Raw genomic sequence first — 18,433 nt, 5'->3', positions numbered from 1 at the left:
TCCTGGGCTAGACAGTAGATACGGTGGCTAGCAGTGGTAGTGTTAGCAGCAGACTGCCTCGGTACCTGTAGCTAGCTGACTACCCCCGAGAGCTTCCCCAGAGAGACTGAGAGAGACATTCACCCGGTCACACCGGAGCCAGAGTACAGAGAGAGAGAGAGACACGCACCCCGGAGAGCAGCCATCCATCTCCCGCCCCGCCTAGAGCTCAGCCGCCCTGTTCCATCACCAGCCCTGGTCCCAAGGTGAGCTTGCTAACCCATTAGCACACGGCTAACTAGCTAACTAGCAGGCTAGCCCTAGCATTGGCGCAGCTATCTAGCTAACGGTGGTGAAGCCCGGTTTGTCGCACCTAAAAGTCCCCGCCTCCATCCATAGTTATCCGGGCTATAGAAAAACCGCGACAAGTGGTGTCAGAAGTGGGATAAAAGGTTGGGATTCGCCATAATCTCAACACCGGAGGATCCTGCCCCGGTCACATGGCGGCATAATTCAGCCTGCACACTGTGAGCTAATCCAGCTAGCAAGAAGCCATTTTGTACTTCTTCATGAAGCGGAACCCAAACGAAAAAGTGAATAAAAAGACTCATTAGTTTCTCAACGCCATTCACACTGTGAGGATATTGTTTTTCACCGAGTTTCACCCTGAAAGTGCACAAAAGGATGTCCAGTGGCGCTAGCTTATTAGCATTGACATTCTGCAGCATTTCAAAGCAGCATTTAGCAGCTTTTTGGCGGCATCGCTATAGCTAGCTAGCAACTGAGTGAGTCAGCCATTTTGTGAAGCACTGTAATTTCTTCAGTAGTCACGTAAATCAGTGGAAAAATAAAAATGTCACAGGGCAAAGAAAATGTAAAAGAACAGTCTGAGTTGAGTCTGGATGGTGCTGGTGTGGGGACAGAAGACCCCGGAGAGCACGCCTGGATGAAGCTCCTCCTGGCGCAGATGGAAACCATGAACCAGACCCAGGTTCAGATGCAACGCCAGATGGAAAACATGGAACGCCAGACCCAGGTTAAGATGCAACGCCAGATAGAGATGCAGATGGAGGCCCTCACAGCGCGTATCGATGGACTAGCGGAAGCGGTGGCTAAGCGATCTCGTCCCCCCACACCTCCCATTCAGCGCACCGATTGGGCCCGTCATCGTTCAGATATCCAAGGTGAGCCTCCCGGTTTGTCGCCCATCGCTCAAGTAGTGAAGCAAGGGGTTTCTCCTAGTAGCCCTCAAAGCGATAGTGGTGTAGGGTCGGCAGGGGCTGCGCTCGGGGAACGAACTAGCAGAACGGTGCAAGACATGAGCCTACTCTCGCAGTTCACCCCGGCCCGGGAGAACCCAGGGGCCAGACAGCGAGACGGCGCTGATCACCTGTTGCCAGCAGCTATGGCCGCAGTGGCTAACTTGAGCGACCGGCGCAACGAGGAGACGCCAGCCAGGCCGAGCAGCAAAGCGGCCCCTGCAGCCCTGCGCTATACAGGAAATGGACCCAGTGAGCCCGCACCACTTACCAGCACTCCGATCGGTCATGGTGGAAAAAATGGAGCGACTGCAGTACCACCCCCCGACGGGATGCAGGGTGGCCAAATGTCCCTGGACAGCAACGGCGGCCGAAACCTGCTGGATGACAGCGTTGGAGGGCAGGCAGGTTCCTCTAGAGGTCAACAGAGCCAGACAGGAGACCTTCAAAGTCGGAGCGGCAACCGAAGCTCACAAGGTCCCGACCGAGGACACGAAAATGACATCAAGCTCCTCGCCACTTTTGATGGTAAGGGCGACTGGGATAGTTTCGTTGGACCATTCGAACGGATGGCGAGAAAGAGGGGCTGGACCGACGAGACCTGTTTGGACGCCTTGTATCTCCGACTGAGGGACAACGCCATGTCTTTTGTCATCGCGCAGCCGGCTCCGATAAAAGATGACTACCACGCGCTCATCACCCAGTTACGCCGCCGCTACGGTAAAGAGCTGCCTGAGGGAACTGCGCGCCAAAAACTCAGCGAGGTTAAGCAGGCCAGAGAGATGACCCTCTATGAGTTTGGCGAGGAAGTGAGGAGACTTGTCACACTGGCATACCCGCAGGTTGGTGTTACACTGCAGGAGGCCTACGCTGCAGAAGCCTTTCTGCGCGGGCTGAAGAACCAAAACATCGCGTATGAAGTCCTGGGGGCAGAACCCAAAACACTAGCTGAAGCAATCAGGAAGGTTGAGGCACGCGAGTATGACTTTAAAGCGACGCTGGGGCGAGAGGTTGAAGGAAAAGGGAGAATCCGGCGAGTAGCATGGGAAGACGAGCGGCGTCACGATAGCTCTCCAAGTCCTCCGCCGGTAGGAGACAGCATGAGCACCCCCGAGCTCAAGACCCTGGCCAGTGGCATCGACAACATTAACGAGGTGCTCTTAAACATCGAGCGGTACATGGCCAAAGAACAAGTAGGAGTGGAACGGGGAAGGACGCTTGAGCGGGCTACCTACGCGCACACGGGGCAATGCGCGCAGCGGTCCCCGAGCCCAAGTTCCCGCAGCAAAGGGACCTGTTACCAGTGTGGAGAGGAGGGCCATTTCAAGCGAGAGTGTAACTCACGGTCACCAAGCCCGAGGGCTCCGAGGAAGGTCAGCGAGCAGCCATCAGTCAATCTCGGCTGAGCCTCGGGGAATGGACCCAGTCTCGTCATTCCCATCACCGTGAACAGCCTGCAGCTGAAGTGCATCGTTGACACAGGGGCCGAAGCCACGGTGATGTCCCGAGACACATTCCAACGATTAAATCTGGCCGACCAGCCGAGCGTCGGAATCGCCATTCTGCGTAACGCTGAAGAGGGTAAAGACATGGCTGAAACCCCGAAGTATAGGGTGACCATCCGCTTGGGCCCCAAGACCATCGAATGGGATGTGTTCGTCGCGCCCATCCGCGACCCCTTCCTCCTGGGCCTAGATCTCATGTTGGCCGCTCATGTCACTGTATCCGGGGGAGGCCAGGTCTACGTCGAAGGGGAGCCAGTGGCCACAGTTATCGTGGGTAGGTCCGTGGGGGAGTACGCCGTCTCTCGCGTACTGCTGCAGGACTCTTTGACACTATCAGCGGAGAGCGAGCAGGACGTCTGGGGTGTGGTGGAAAGCCCCAAGGCAGGTATCTCCGCCGTCCTGGAGCCTGCTGGCCTCACCGAGGGAGTTTCATCTGGCAGTGTGTTGGTCAACGTTGCCCCACACGTCCCTGTGCGACTGTGTAACCTGATGCCGAAAGAAGTTAGGCTGAAGAAAGGAGCCTGCCTCGGCGTGCTAGTGGAGGCGGAAGAGGAGCTTCAGGCCCCACAAGAGGACGACATGAGCCGAAAAAATGAACCAGCCACAGTCCGACGGATGGAGTCGTCACCAACTATGGGTCTGCCCGACCATCTGTCGTCCCTGTATGAGTCCGCCAGTGAAGGGTTGGATGAGGATCAGCGGAGGGCCCTGCAACAACTCCTGATTGAACACCAGGGCGTGTTCGCGGCCAGTGACGCGGACCTGGGGCGCTTCGATGCGGTCCAGCACCGAATCAACACTAGCGAAGGCCAACCTGTCCGACAACCGGCTCGGCGCACGCCCCTGGGCTTTCAACAAGAAGAGGAGCGGCACCTGAAGAGCATGCTAGAGGCCGGAGTGATTACACCATCCACTTCGGAATGGGCCTCTCCAGTGGTGTTAGTTAGAAAGAAGGACGGAGGTGTGCGGTGGTGCATAGATTATAGAAGACTCAACGACCTGACTCTCAAAGATGCATATCCACTGCCGCGGATCGAAGAGTGTCTGGACACCCTCGAGGGGGCCACTGTATTCTCGACTTTAGATATGCAAAGTGGATATTGGCAGATTGGAGTGCACCCGGATGATCGTGGAAAGACAGCCTTTATAACACGCTATGGGCTGTTCGAGTACACCCGAATGCCCTTCGGGCTGTGCAATGCGCCCGGCACATTTCAACGTGCGATGGAGGTGGTGTTGAGAGGGTTACAGTGGAGACACCTGCTTGTATACCTCGACGACATCATTGTGCTGGGGCGTGGAGTCGAAGAGGGTCTGCAGAGCCTGGGGAAGGTCTTGGAGCGCATCCGGGCGTACGGTCTCAAACTCAAGCCATCTAAATGCCACCTGCTGCGGAGGGAGGTCCTGTTCTTGGGGCATGTCATGAGCGGAGACGGAGTCAGCCCGAACCCGGAGCTTGTGAAGTCTGTGAACGACTGGAGGACCCCAAGAAACCTCACTGAGCTCCAGGCTTTTCTCGGCTTGTGTAACTACTACAGACGGTTTGTGCGAGGATTTGCCCATCTGTGCCGCCCCCTCTACGAACTTCAGAAAAAGGGGGAGGAGTTTAAGTGGGGCGACACACAACAAGTAGCCTTCGAGGAGTTAAAGGCAAGACTCACCACGGCACCTCTTCTGGCATACCCCACTCGAGATGGACTGTTTCTGCTCGACACTGACGCGTCCAACACATGCGTCGGAGCTGTCCTGTCACAGATGCAAGCAGGAGAAGAAAAGGTCATAGCCTACGCCAGTGCACATCTGCAAAGCACACAGCAGCGATACTGCGTCACACGCCGAGAGCTTCTGGCTGTAGTCCGCTTCACACGGCAGTTTCGCCACTACCTGTTGGGCCGGTCGTTCATCATCCGGACGGACCATAACAGTTTGATTTGGCTGTTTCGGTTCAAGAGCCCAGAAGGCCAGCTGGCGAGGTGGATCGAGGAGCTGAGCCAGTACGACTTCAAAATCGAACACCGGCCACGAGTCAAGCACAGCAACGCGGACGCGCTGTCCAGGTCACCCAAACCCGCCTGTGACTGCTATCATGCTGGGGAGAGTCTGGACTCGCTGCCTTGTGGAGGTTGCTCCTACTGTCACCGTGAACACCACCATTGGGCAAGGTTCAGCGACGATGTGGATGATGTGGTCCCGCTAGCGATCCGTCGAACTGACTCGGAAGAGAACACCTCCGGAGCGGCAGAAGAGGGCGTTCCACCATCGGCTCCAGGAGGAGAGGCAGGAGGCCTAACGATGTCACAACCTGTCAATGAACATCAGAATGGTGCTGAAGAGAGTGAACCACCTGCTATCAACTGGTTAGCCCAGTATTCGACCAACGAGCTAGCGGAGCGCCAGAGGGGAGACGCCGTGCTAGCGAAGTTGCACCAGTGGAAGGATGAGGGGAAGCTACCGTCACAGGAGAAGATGGCGCTGGAAGGACCTGCTGCACGGAAGTACTGGTTGGTCTGGACGCAAGTAGAAAGGCGAAATGGAGTCCTGTACTACCGCTGGGACGAAGGAGCTGACACGCCATCCATCCTCCGTCTCATTGTTCCAACAGCGCTCCAAGAAGAGGTCCTACGTTTGTGTCACTGCGCCCTGCTGTACGGTCACTTGGGCCGTGAGAAGACCTACCATCGAGTTCGCAGAGAATTCTACTGGGTTGGTCTGACTGACAGTGTGAACCAGTTCGTCCGACGCTGCCCTGAATGTCAGGCGTGTAAATCCTCTGGAAGAACAGGCAGAGCTGCCTTGCAGATGTACCAGGCCGGCGCTCCTATGGACAGGGTTCACATCGACGTGGTTGGACCGCTCCCAGTATCCAAGATGGGGAACCGATACATCCTTGTGATGGTGGACCAGTTCACGCGCTGGGTGGAGGTGGCCCCGATCCCCGAGCAAACTGCAGAGATCACCGCTCAGAAGCTGCTACAGGAGTTCCTCTCCAGGTTTGGAGTACCCCTGGAGATCCACACAGACCAGGGACGCAACTTCGAGAGTGCCCTGTTTCGTGAGCTCTGTGAACTTCTCCAGGTGGCCAAGACCAGAACGACCCCCTACCATCCTGCGTCGAATGGTCAAGTCGAGAGGTTCAACCGAACTCTCCTGCAAATGATCCGCTGTTATGTGGGGAAACACCAGAGCGAGTGGGACCAACACCTCCACCTCCTCGCCGGGGCTTACCGCAGCTCACCCCATGCCTGTACGGGTTACACACCAAACCGGATGATGCTTGGGCGAGAAGTCAACCAGCCGCAAGGACTCACCCTGAGGGTGCAGGAAGCCAACGTTCATCGCACTTCCCCAGCCGAGTACGTTGCTGACCTGGAGGCGAACATGCGGGACACCCACGAAGTGGCACGCCAGCATCTCCGTGCTGCCCAGCTCAGGAACAAGAAGGACCACGACCTACGTGCTCGACAACGCACATTTCACCCTGGAGATCTAGTGTATGTCCGGGACGACACCAGGAAGAAGGGTCAATCTCCAAAGTTGAAGCCACGGTGGAGAGGTCCCGGCCTCATCACAGAGAAGATGGGAGACGTCTTGTACAGAGTCCAGGAAGGTCGTAAGGAGAGAGTCCTCCACCACGATCGACTGCTACCCTACCTCTCAGACGACGTGCCGGTCTGGATTCAGCGGAGGCGCCATGCTCTGTTGTCTGCTCCAGCACCAGCCATAGGGCCGCAGGAAACACCTGAAGGAGGTCCTCCCGCTGCTGACATGGGGGAGCCGGGGGCGCAGAGAACAGAGGAGTACGAAGGAGTGACAGAGCAGGAGGAGATCGATGAAGACCTTGATCTCCGGCTGGAGGACCTGTTCCACGCAAACGACGATGGAGGACCCAGCACACCAGGCTCCCCGGCTCGGTTCCAGCCGCCCCAACACACTGCTGCCAGCTACTCTTCAGGCGAGTCGACAATCACCCAACGTCGTGGGACAGCAGCCTGTGCTCCGGGCGGGCAGTCCAACGCCCCTGACCCAGAAGGAGACGAAGCCGACGCCGCTGAGTCCCATCTCCCGTACACCACCAGACGGGGCCGGCCAGTCCGGAGGCCCGCCTGGCTCCTAGACTAACTTTGACGGACGTGACTAGTTGACTTGGGGGTTACTAGGCTAGTCACAAGAGTCCAGTATGGATAGCGACCACCCACATTTGTTTGACGCCCTTTGTTCCGGGCCTAGTTCATTTCGCGGGTGTTCTGTCCCGTTTATCGTGTTAGATTAATCAGACTGATCTTTGTAGTCTGTTGTTCATTTATGTTGAAGGGACTCAACAGTGCTGGAGGGGGGCAGTGTAGTGGGAAATGCCTGGGGATGTACTTGGAATGTTGCACTGGGCTCGTGCAGCTAGAGGACCAATCACAGGTTAGCTCGCGCTGTCACAGACGCAACTATGTTAGACACCGCGGGAGAGACAAAGCGCCAGAACTGTTTAGTAACCATATCGTAGACTGTCACCTTAGCGTGGGATAGAGCAGGGAAACCTAGCGTATCCTGGGCTAGACAGTAGATACGGTGGCTAGCAGTGGTAGTGTTAGCAGCAGACTGCCTCGGTACCTGTAGCTAGCTGACTACCCCCGAGAGCTTCCCCAGAGAGACTGAGAGAGACATTCACCCGGTCACACCGGAGCCAGAGTACAGAGAGAGAGAGAGACACGCACCCCGGAGAGCAGCCATCCATCTCCCGCCCCGCCTAGAGCTCAGCCGCCCTGTTCCATCACCAGCCCTGGTCCCAAGGTGAGCTTGCTAACCCATTAGCACACGGCTAACTAGCTAACTAGCAGGCTAGCCCTAGCATTGGCGCAGCTATCTAGCTAACGGTGGTGAAGCCCGGTTTGTCGCACCTAAAAGTCCCCGCCTCCATCCATAGTTATCCGGGCTATAGAAAAATCGCGACAATATGTTTTTCTGCTCAATAAGGCTTTAATCAGAGTGTAGTGGAGGGTAAACAAGCATCGGTTAGCCACTTATGTTGTTACTACTACAACCCTGTCTGTGAAGACATACAGTTACTGTAAGCAAGCATTATGTCAGCTACACACTCGGAAAACTGCATTATTCTATGCATTGTTAGCCCATGATTATGTAAAACGAGATGATGCATCTCAAGGGGATTATCATTAAAGAGACTTGGAGTAAATGCATGAATAAGCAGGGGTACATAACGTTAGTCCAGGTGAATGTGCTGTTTCTGCCTGTTTTGTTACAGTAGTTTCACTTCTGACTTTTCCCATATAAATCAAACAATGAAACTTCATATCTACAAAAAATAATGTTTCTGTAGGGAGACTGACATCTAATTCTAAAGCCTTACTATGTAACCTTTCCTTTATGAAAAGGCTATGAAAAGGCTATAATATTTGCCCCCCCCCCCCAAAAAAAATCTGTATTGTATAGTATGTGAATACAATATAACTTGCCCAATCTGTATGGTAGACTGTTTGTATAATATCATTATACAATCTTTACAGTAGAGTATGTCAACACAATAGAAATTGTGTTTTAAATAATTGATGGTTAAAGTGGCATTCTTTAACTTTTTTTGATAAAAAATAAAGTTGATTTTGGTCACAATTTACCACTATCTTTCACTGAAGGAGGTAACAGAGGACTGATTTAGCCTATTTCCCATTCACAAATCCTTCACCATCTGTTACAATGCCCATGTTTGTGACTGTGTCTAACCAGACACAGACACAAAAATGGGCATTGTAGCAGATGCTGAAGATTTCATGAATGGGAAATAGGCTGAATTAGTACAGTGTTACCTCCTTCAGTGAAAGATAGTGGTAAATCTTGACCAAAATCAACTTTATTTTTTATCGAAAAAAGTTAAAGAATGACACTTTAATTGTTTAAATCCAGGGTAGACGATAAGTTACAATGCAGCTTCAAGTTTTCATTGCCAATCATTTCTAAATCTCTCATTCTCTTTTTTTTTTACAGGCGTGATGGCTTTACACCAAGCCCCTGCTCAAGGGTGTGCAGTTGGCATTTTCCAAATGGCAAAGCTGCTGGCCCATCACGTTTTGCTTGGAACGAGGGGAAGACTTTCCCAGGCCACCTCAGCCTTCCACACAAGAAGAGAAAAACAGTACCACTCCCTCCCAGTGGTGAAGAAGGGACAAATGAACTTGAATTACAAAATTCTGACATTGCAACCGCAGAGCCCCCTAGTACTTCAGACAACCCAACCGCAGACACCCCTGGTACTTCAGACAACCCAACCGCAGACACCCCTAGTACTTCAGACAACCCAACCGCAGACACCCCTCGTACTTCAGACAACCCTTTTAACAGTGTTGCACTGCTAGAGATAGAGGTTGACATGTTGAGAAGAGAGAATGAAAAATTGAAAAGAGAATTGGAGAAACAAAAACAGACCTTTTCCTTCAGCCAAATATCTTCCAATCGTGTCAAAGTAAAATATTTCACTGGCTTACCAGATGTTGCTACCGTCCTGGTTTTGGAAGCACTCTTATCTAAGTTTGAGCTACAATATCATTCGAATTGGACAGTCCAGTCTATGCCACTAGTCGATCAGTTGCTACTGACTTTGATGAAGCTCAAACTTAATTCTGGTCATGAAGACCTTGCAACCAGGTTTAATTGCAGTACAGCCACAGTTACCAACATTTTTATCACCATTGTCAGTGCCCTGTATGACATTTTATATGTTGGTATGCTTGAGAACAACATCCCCTCCATAGAGAAGAACCAGGCATCGTTGCCAGAGTGTTTCCGTCCGTTTCCTAACTGTAGGATTGTGCTCGATTGCACAGAGTTAGCAGTCTCCAGGACAGAGAGGCTTGACAAACAGAATCATTTATGGAGCCAGTACAAAAAACGGACCACACACAAAGCCTTAATAGGTGTGGCTCCTAATGGAGTGATAACATTTGTCAGTGACTATTATGGTGGAAGTGCCTCAGACAAGGCTATTACATTAGATTCTGGAGTTCTCAATCATCTACGCCCAGGAGACATGGTGATGGCAGATAAAGGCTTCACAATCCGGGACATCTCGCCAGAAGGGGTTTCACTCAACATCCCGTCTTTCCTTGTTAATGGACAGTTCACACAAGAAGAAGTTAAGAAAAACAAACTCATATCCAGTGCTAGGATCCATGTGGAGCGCTCCATTCAGAGGTTGAAATTGTTCAACATTTTGGACAATATCCCATATCAGTTCACTAAAAACATAAACAAAATACTGAAAGTGTGCGTGTGTCTTACCAACCTACAAACACCAATTCTTCGGGAAATAGCATGAAATGACTTGAATAAATGTAAGCAGAATCAGATTCATGTATTTATACTTTTAATAAAGTAATACCGAATTAAGAACACTGCTTGATTTTTTTAATCAAAACACATTTGTAACAAAATGCATAGTGCAAAAACTAATGTCACTGTAGAAAGTATAAAGTGCAAAACATCAACATTGGTAACAAAATGCATAGTGCAAAAACTACTGTCAACGTAAAACGTATAAAGTGCAAAACATCAACATTGGTAACAAAATGCATAGTGCAAAAACTACTGTCAACGTAAAATGTATAAAGTGCAAAACATCAACATTGGTAACAAAATGCATAGTGCAAAAACTACTGTCAACGTAAAGAAGAGGATCACCATATGATGAATACAACATTTAAATATGCAAATTTGCAATGAGATTTACCGTGTGCAATGAAATGTGTTGTGTGTCTTCCGAATAGTGTTATAGTGGGGTATAATAGTGTAGTCATCCTGCCAGTGCTGAAAGACCCTTAGGTCCTTAGGTAGCCCTAAAATGGCTGTGATCTTACATGTAAGTCTATATTTCATTAACTCCTAATATGTATTTTAAATTCATTAAACCTTTACAGCGTTACAGTATGTACGATCATAGCCATTCTTGAGCTAGACACATGAAAAGCTAGCCTTGGATCCAAGAACGTCAGAGTTATTTTAACAAGTCAACCGTCGGAGAACAATTATCTACCGACAAAATAAAGCACTGGCAGTCTTTATCCAAGGCTTATGAATCGCCAGTAAACGTGGGATATAACATCAGAAGCCAGAATACCCAACATTACCAAGCTAACGCTAGCTAACCCTGTTAGCTCACTCACCTCAACCTGATAAACTTTCTGTTTCATGGAAGCCTGTACCTTGCCTTTTATAATGCCCCCTGAAACATTTACGTTCACAACTCTATCTGAATTGAAAGCATTGAGACCCTTTTTCACCCTGAGAGGTTCGTCTTTTAAAAAAAGACGTTAATGTAAATATATTTACGGGTTCAGACATATTGTTTTGAGTGGAAAATAATGCAGTGAGATTCCCCAAGGCACCGGAAGTATAACTCCGCCCACACGTGACGTCGCGTCGTGCGTCGTGACGTCGTGCTTACTAGCCGAATAAAGTGGTCCTCGTGTGAAAGTGGAACCTCCGTATTTGTTATTTTATAGTTTCATACAGTATAGGCGACATCTACAAACCCTCGGTTACATTGGTGGCAGCGGTGGGATCCGGAAGTGTGCAGATCCTCAGGAGTCTCTTCGGAGCGCGGGAATAACAAAGCGCGAGGGCGCGCTTCCGGGGAGGGTGACGACTGTAAACTACTAATTAGACACGTTAGCCCCTAGCTAACGGGTCTGACCCTTTAGTCGAGCGGTTAGTGATGTCGCCTTGTGGTGCAGTACACCTCGTATCGAATCCCGCACCGGGCAAGAAAATAATTAACATGTATAAAAACTGGGTACCACGTCTTTAAAGCAAAGCATCGCAAAGAGGAGAGAAACGGCATCCCACAACGGAAGCCCCCGAACAAGGTGAAGACGAAAGGCATCATGGTGGACGGCGGCGCAACGTCGCACATTATTAACGACATAAAGAAGTTCATCAACTTCGACAACTCATTCAAGCCGGGCAGCCATTCGGTCGAGTTAGCTGATGGAACAAAATGCAGCGGGATGGCCCAACGCAGAGGAACGGCGTTGATCTACCTACGAGGCAGCGAGGGGAAACAACACAGAGCGCAGCTGCGAGACGCTCTGTACTGACCTAACAGGCCCAATGCAAACACCAAGCATTGAAGGATTTAAATATGCCCAATCTTTTACTGACGATTATTCTGGTACAATGATGGTGTACTTTCTGAAGTCAAAATGTGACACTGTACAACAGGGGTCAGGAACCTTTTTGACTGGGAGAGCCATAAAAGCCAAATATTTCTAAATATATTTCATTGAGAGCCATATAGTATTTTTAACGTATAATAAATTAAATATGTCTTACTTTTAATGCAACTTCTGGTGCTGCATGGTTTTGCTGATGGCCTTGTAGTCTGGTTCATACGTGGTGAGGTTGAGCTTCATGCAGGCGTTGAGGCTTCCATCAGTTAAACGTGAGCGTAGGTTGGTCTTAATGTTCCTCATATGCGAGAATGACTGCTCACATGCATATGTAGAGCCAAACATGGTCAATACGGCAATACTCACACGCTGCATTGTGTGGTATGTCACAGGAAGCTCGTTCCAAGTTTTAAGAATCAGCTGGTCTTCAGGTTGAAGATTTTTCATTTCTGTCCATTTGTGTTCCCTCGCCAGCTCTGCTCGCTGTCGCACAAGACTTTCCAACTCTCCATTAAGTGACTTGAACTTACTCATCCACATGTCTGATGCCTTCAGGTCAGCAGCTTCCAGCTCAAAGTCTCCGATAGAGACCCCGGGGATGCATGTCAGGTCGATTTTGTCCACTGCACACTCATGTGGATGCGTGATGAACTTGAAAAGACCAGTGCGCGCACGAAATTCTCCAAAACGTGCTTTGAATGACTGCAGGAGATTGGACGTAAAGCCAGCTAGCTGCTGGAGATCCAGATGTTGAGTGGAGTCACTTGCTAAGCATGCATCTCTAAATTGTTGCAGTCTTTCAAAGTGCAGAAGACGACCTGTTTCAATGTCCCTGAGAAAGACTTCCAGCTTACTTTCAAATGCAAACACTGCTTGTTGAAGGGATGAGATTGTATTTCCAATACCTTGCATTTTGACATTGAGCTGGTTCAGATGGCCAGTTATGTCCACGAGATAGTGAAACTGCAGGAGCCAGTCAGTGTTGTCTAGCTCAGGATGCCTGACGCCTTTCATTTCAAGAAAAGTCCGGATTTCACTCAGGCAAGCTGCAAAACGGCTGAGCACCTTCCCCCTTGACAACCAACGCACGTTGCTGTGTAAAAGCAGACTGGGATAATGATTCCCAACTTCTTTTAACAGAGCTTTAAACTGGCGATCATTTAAAGCTCGGGCAACAATAAAGTTGACCACTCGAATGACCAGCGACATCACCTCACCAAGCTCCTGGCCGCACGTCTGAGCGCAAAGCGCCTCCTGGTGCAGGATGCCATGAAAACTTAGGATGGCTCTCTTTTCATGTTCACGGAGAAGCGCTACAAATCCTTTGTTCTTCCCCAACATACAGGGTGCACCATCAGTACAGACAGAAATAAGTTTATCCATCGGTAGTTTTTTTTCTTTAGCAAACTCCATGAAAGACGTGAATAAATCCTCTCCTCTTGTTGTCCCTGTCATTGGCAAAACAGCCAAGCTTTCCTCACGCAGTGTGTCACCTGCAGCATACCTGGCAATGATACTGCACTGAGATAGATGGCTAACGTCTGTTGACTCATCTAACGCGAGTGAAAAGTATGTCCCGGCGTTTATTTCCTTAATTTGTGTTTCCTCGACTTGATTTGCCATCATGATGCTACGATCGTGCACAGTTCTTGCTGACAGGGGCATGTCTTTTATTCGTTTGATTATCTTGTCTTTATTTGGGAAGTCATCAAACAGTTCATTGGCCACATCAAGTATGAATGTTTTGGCATACTCACCATCTGTGAATGACTTTCCATTCCTTACTATTGCCAAAGTAGCCGCAAAGCTAGCGGAATTCCTGTCACCTTGCTTGGGCCACACACGTAGTTGCTGCTGACTCGTCTGCACTCTCCGCTGTAGCTCCTCGCATGCCCTTTTCCTGCCGTCCCCCGCTGCAGATTTCCATGCAAATGAAGCATGGTGCGTATCGAAGTGCCGCTTTATATTTGACCGTTTCATCGATGCAATTTTATCATTGCATATTAGACATACCGCAGATCCTGCTCTCTCCACAAATGCAAATTCCTCTGTCCACGCAGCCTGGAATGCACGGTAATCATCGTCTTTTTTTCTTTTCGCCATCTTTTCCGTTACAAGGGTTGAAGCGGATAAACCAGTTGGCTATCTGATAAAATTAATTTCTTCACCTTTACAATGACCCGGACATGCTCGCGAGCCATTGGTTCCCGACCCGACCCACGGGTGACCCGTGACCCGTGAAATTTATCTTCAAAACTAATTTGTTTACTTTAAAATGACACAGTATTATTAAGAAATATCACAAGTATTTTAAAATCAGTTCCAAACTGATTTTTTTTTTATTTTAATTTGTTTCAACTCAAAATTGTCTGGGAGCCATATGCCGTCACCAGAAGAGCCATATATGGCTCGCGAGCCATAGGTTCCCGACCGCTGCTGTACAAGCTACAGAACGGTTTCTGGCTGATATAGCACCTTACGGTGAAATTAAATGTATTCGGTTAGACAATGGCACTGAATTTACCAGTAAGGAATTCAGAGGGTTAATGACCAAAAATAAGATCAGGCACGAAATATCCGCGCCGTACTCCCCTCACCGGAACGGCACAGCGGAGCGAGGGTGGAGAACCCTAGGTGATATGAGCAGATGCCTACTTATTGAAAGTGGTTTGCCAAATTACTTATGGAATTATGCTATGCAGACGGCAGCATACGTAAGAAACAGGTGTTACAATAGGAGAACTAAGAAAACGCCATATGAAATGTTCACAGGAAAGGAGCCAAAGGTATCAAAGTTACAAAAGTTTGGATCTGTGTGTTTTCCATATAAACAGGAAAGGGGAAAATTTGAGTCCCGATGTGAACAGGGAATTTTCATCGGCTACGACAAAAATAGTCCAGCCTACCTGGTCTATTACCCTGAAACGGAAAAGGTCCAAAAACACAGACTAGTGAAGTTCTCAAACAAAGCAGATAGTGAGAAGGGAACTTAGACATCAGAGTCACACACAGGAGTTGACTACAGTTTGCTGGTACCAGTAGGGGTACCAGAGGTTACAACTGGTGACCGCGATGTCAATGATGAAAATGTTGTAAATGAAAATGTAACTGATATGAATTGTGGTGGTACTGAATCGTTACCTGACCAGACTGTTGATGAAACTGTTAACAAAGGGTACCCACCTAGAGACAGGAGGAAACCTGCTCATTTCCAGGAATTCGAAATGGAGGACTCTGAGGAAAGTTTGAACATTTGCGTTGACTCTTGTTACAGAGCGGTATGCGATACCCCTCAGTCCTACCAGGATGCCATTGCGTCCACAAAATCCAAACAATGGAAAAACGCAATGAGGGAGGAAATGAAATCACTTGAGGCAAATGAAAAGTACAGCCTCACAGCATTGCCCCCAGGTACAGGCGTAACTTATGGGGGGGGGGTGTCAGGGGGGACAAGTCCCCCTTAATATTTAGAACAGGTGAATTTGTCCCCCCAAAAAATACATCATGAATGATAATGTTAACTCCCTCGCCAAAAAAGGTAAAATAACAACACAGACAGTCGAACTACTTAAAATGTCATTCATACTTGTTTTCCAACGATTTCATACACACTTATGCTTGGACCATACCATTTTAACCTTGCCACTGGGATTGCCGACCTCGTTGCTGTGTTGCAGTTGCTCCTGACAACCAGGAGACCGGAGCATGAATGATTGTGTAAGTAACGTAGCTAGCCAGCTTGCTTGTCTAGCCCAGTACACCACCCTTTCTTACCTTTGGGGTTTCTGAGTTAGATTTTCTTACTTATTTCCAGATGAATTATAGCCTTATCTAGTTTATAACTTGTGTTTGGGGTTATCAGTTCAGACCCCCTCACGAACTAGCTAGCTAGCTAGCTGCTAGCTAGCGCTTGCTAACAGTAGCCCCTAGACGTTTATGTTAGCTTAAATTAACTTGAACTGATAATTTCGGGCACATGAGATAACATAATAGGTACATCTACACACCAATGTGTGCCAAGGGTATTGTATTAGTTCAAATGCATCTACTACTTTCATTCACAGAGTCAACATGAGCAAGAGGAAAGTAACAGAAGATATCCGGTGCTTTTTGTATTTGAAATACATTATGACAGTCTACTTCATTATTTTCCTTTTTGTGTCACTATAGGCTAGCCTATCTGAAAGTTGTTTTTCTTTTACATAAATAAGACATTTCCACAATAAATTGATGTAGAAAAAGAGCAAATTGGTGCATACAAATTCACCAGAATGCAGGAAATTAAATGTGTGATGCTCAAAATCTCCAGGGGGAGGATCCCCGGACCCCCCGCTAAATGTGTCCCCCCCCCAATGTTCAAGTGAAAGTTACGCCCCTGTCCCCAAGTAAAAGTGCACTGGGGGGGGGGGTTGCTTTGAAATGGGACATTGATGGTTCTGAAAAATACAAAGCGAGGTACGTAGCTAAAGGCTACAGTCAAAAACAAGGGACTGATTATGATGAAACATTCTCACCAACTGTTGATATGTCCAGTGTAAGGGTCATTATGCAGAAGGCTGCACAAGAAAGTTTAATTTTGCACCAAATGAATGTAAAAACAGCGTATTTACACGCGCCGATTGATTGTGAATTGTATATTGAGCAGTCAGAAGGGTTTGTGAAAAAGTCGACCTCAGGTGAAACACTTGTATGCAAACTTAACAAGTCACTTTATGGTCTTAAGCAATCTGGTAGAAACTGGAATGCGCTATTACATGCGTGTCTATGTGACAATGGTTTCAAACAAAATCCCGCAGATCACTGTGTGTATTCAAAAGTGAGCCAAAATGAAAAAGGGATCTTACTGATCTGGGTTGATGACCTCATTATAGCAGCTAGCAATGAGGCCATATTGCAAAATGTAAAGAAAATGCTCACAGAGAGGTTTGAAATGAAAGATCTGATGACTAAACCAGCAACCAAGCTGAAACTGAGAAAGTTTAGTCAGGACATATTTGGCACTTAGAGTGCGGTTTCTGCACAGAGCACGGTGTTTTTGTTTACATTATTAAGGTTAAGAAGGGACCTTATTTTTGTTGTTTATTTCCAGGTGAACCCCAGTAAGCCAAATTCGAGTGGGGGTGTTAACATGTATAAAAACTGTGTGCTCTGTGGTGCGAATTTCCCTTACAGGTGTTTTGTGTATTGTACTGTTTGTACCTTATGAGCCACTGTAGGTTCAGCGGTAATGTAATCACGCAGTCTGGTGTCTGCACTTGTACAGTGTGTGCATGAGATTAAAAAAAGGAAGCGTGGTGGACACATCTAATGTGAGCTCTGTATAAAAGTGAATGCAAATGCAAATGCATTGTGAAGAAAGAATATAAATTCACCATCGTTGTTGAAAACAAGTCTGTTTATTTGTAAGTACGCAAAGTATAATCCGCTGAAGAAAAACACCTCAACAAGGACAATGAGAAAAGTGAAATGGCCTTTCATGAAGATGTATTATTTATTCACAATAGAAAATAATACATGAAATGAAAATAGACCCCTTTTTAGTGTTCTTTTAAGGCACTAAGGAGTTTCACCCGACAACAAAAATACAGGCACTAACCCTTTAAAACTGTATTCACAATTAGGAAACAGTAATAATCAATTTGCATGAATTTACATCCACAATGAACACTTGACAGAAACTAACAACAATTAAGTATTCACTGGTGTGGGCCCACGTAATAAAAATAAAAACAAAAGCCGGCAATAAACAAATAAACAACCCCGTTGCAGGCCTGATGGGAGCTGGGTTTGAGCACTGTAACCGTGGGTGACTCACCCCTGATGAAAAGTCAAAGGTCTCTGCCCTTTAATGTCCGGTGAGGGCCTTCTCCCGTCATCTGCTCCGGCGATGACTATGGTGAAGAAAAATCCACCTCGGTCCTAGTAGAGGCGATGAAGAGGGGAAACAGCGGAGCTCCCTCGTTGCCAGAAGAGCAGCCGTGCTTTCCCGGTCACACGGTGCGCTATCTGGTGACGCGGTGTGCAGCCTCAATGTCCGCGCATGCAGGGTTTGCATACATTAGCAGGGGCGCTAACTAGCCGCTAAGTAGCATGATGTGGCAGTATACGCTTGACGAGACTAGCTCCAAAAACACATGCTACAGGTTAACAAGACTTTCGTGACATGCTAGCTGGCAGCTAAACATCACATCAGCAGTCAAAACTGTAGGCAAAAACAACGTTAGGGCATAATACACTCAAACCCTCATGGCCGAGGGCCAGCAGGCTCTCGTCTCCCGCTCCGCTCTCTCCGCACGGCCCGTTTGCCCCGCCCCCTAACTGTTGTGAGGCAACATACTTAAAGTGACATAGACTTTTGGTGTAGAAATTATGGGATGTCTACTGCTATGTACATATTAACTGAAACTTAACAGTTAGTAATAATTTCAATTGTAGTAGTAGTAGTTTTAGTGTTGACTTTTAGTGTTAAGTGTTTTAGTGTTAGTAGTGTAAACTACTAATAAGACACGTTAGTCCCTAGCTA

The sequence above is a fragment of the Lampris incognitus genome, chromosome 15 (assembly GCF_029633865.1).
Source record: "Lampris incognitus isolate fLamInc1 chromosome 15, fLamInc1.hap2, whole genome shotgun sequence".
In the NCBI taxonomy this organism is placed as follows: domain Eukaryota; kingdom Metazoa; phylum Chordata; class Actinopteri; order Lampriformes; family Lampridae; genus Lampris; species Lampris incognitus.
The sequence above is the reverse complement of the archived record's forward strand: the minus strand, read 5'-3'. Positions refer to the sequence as shown.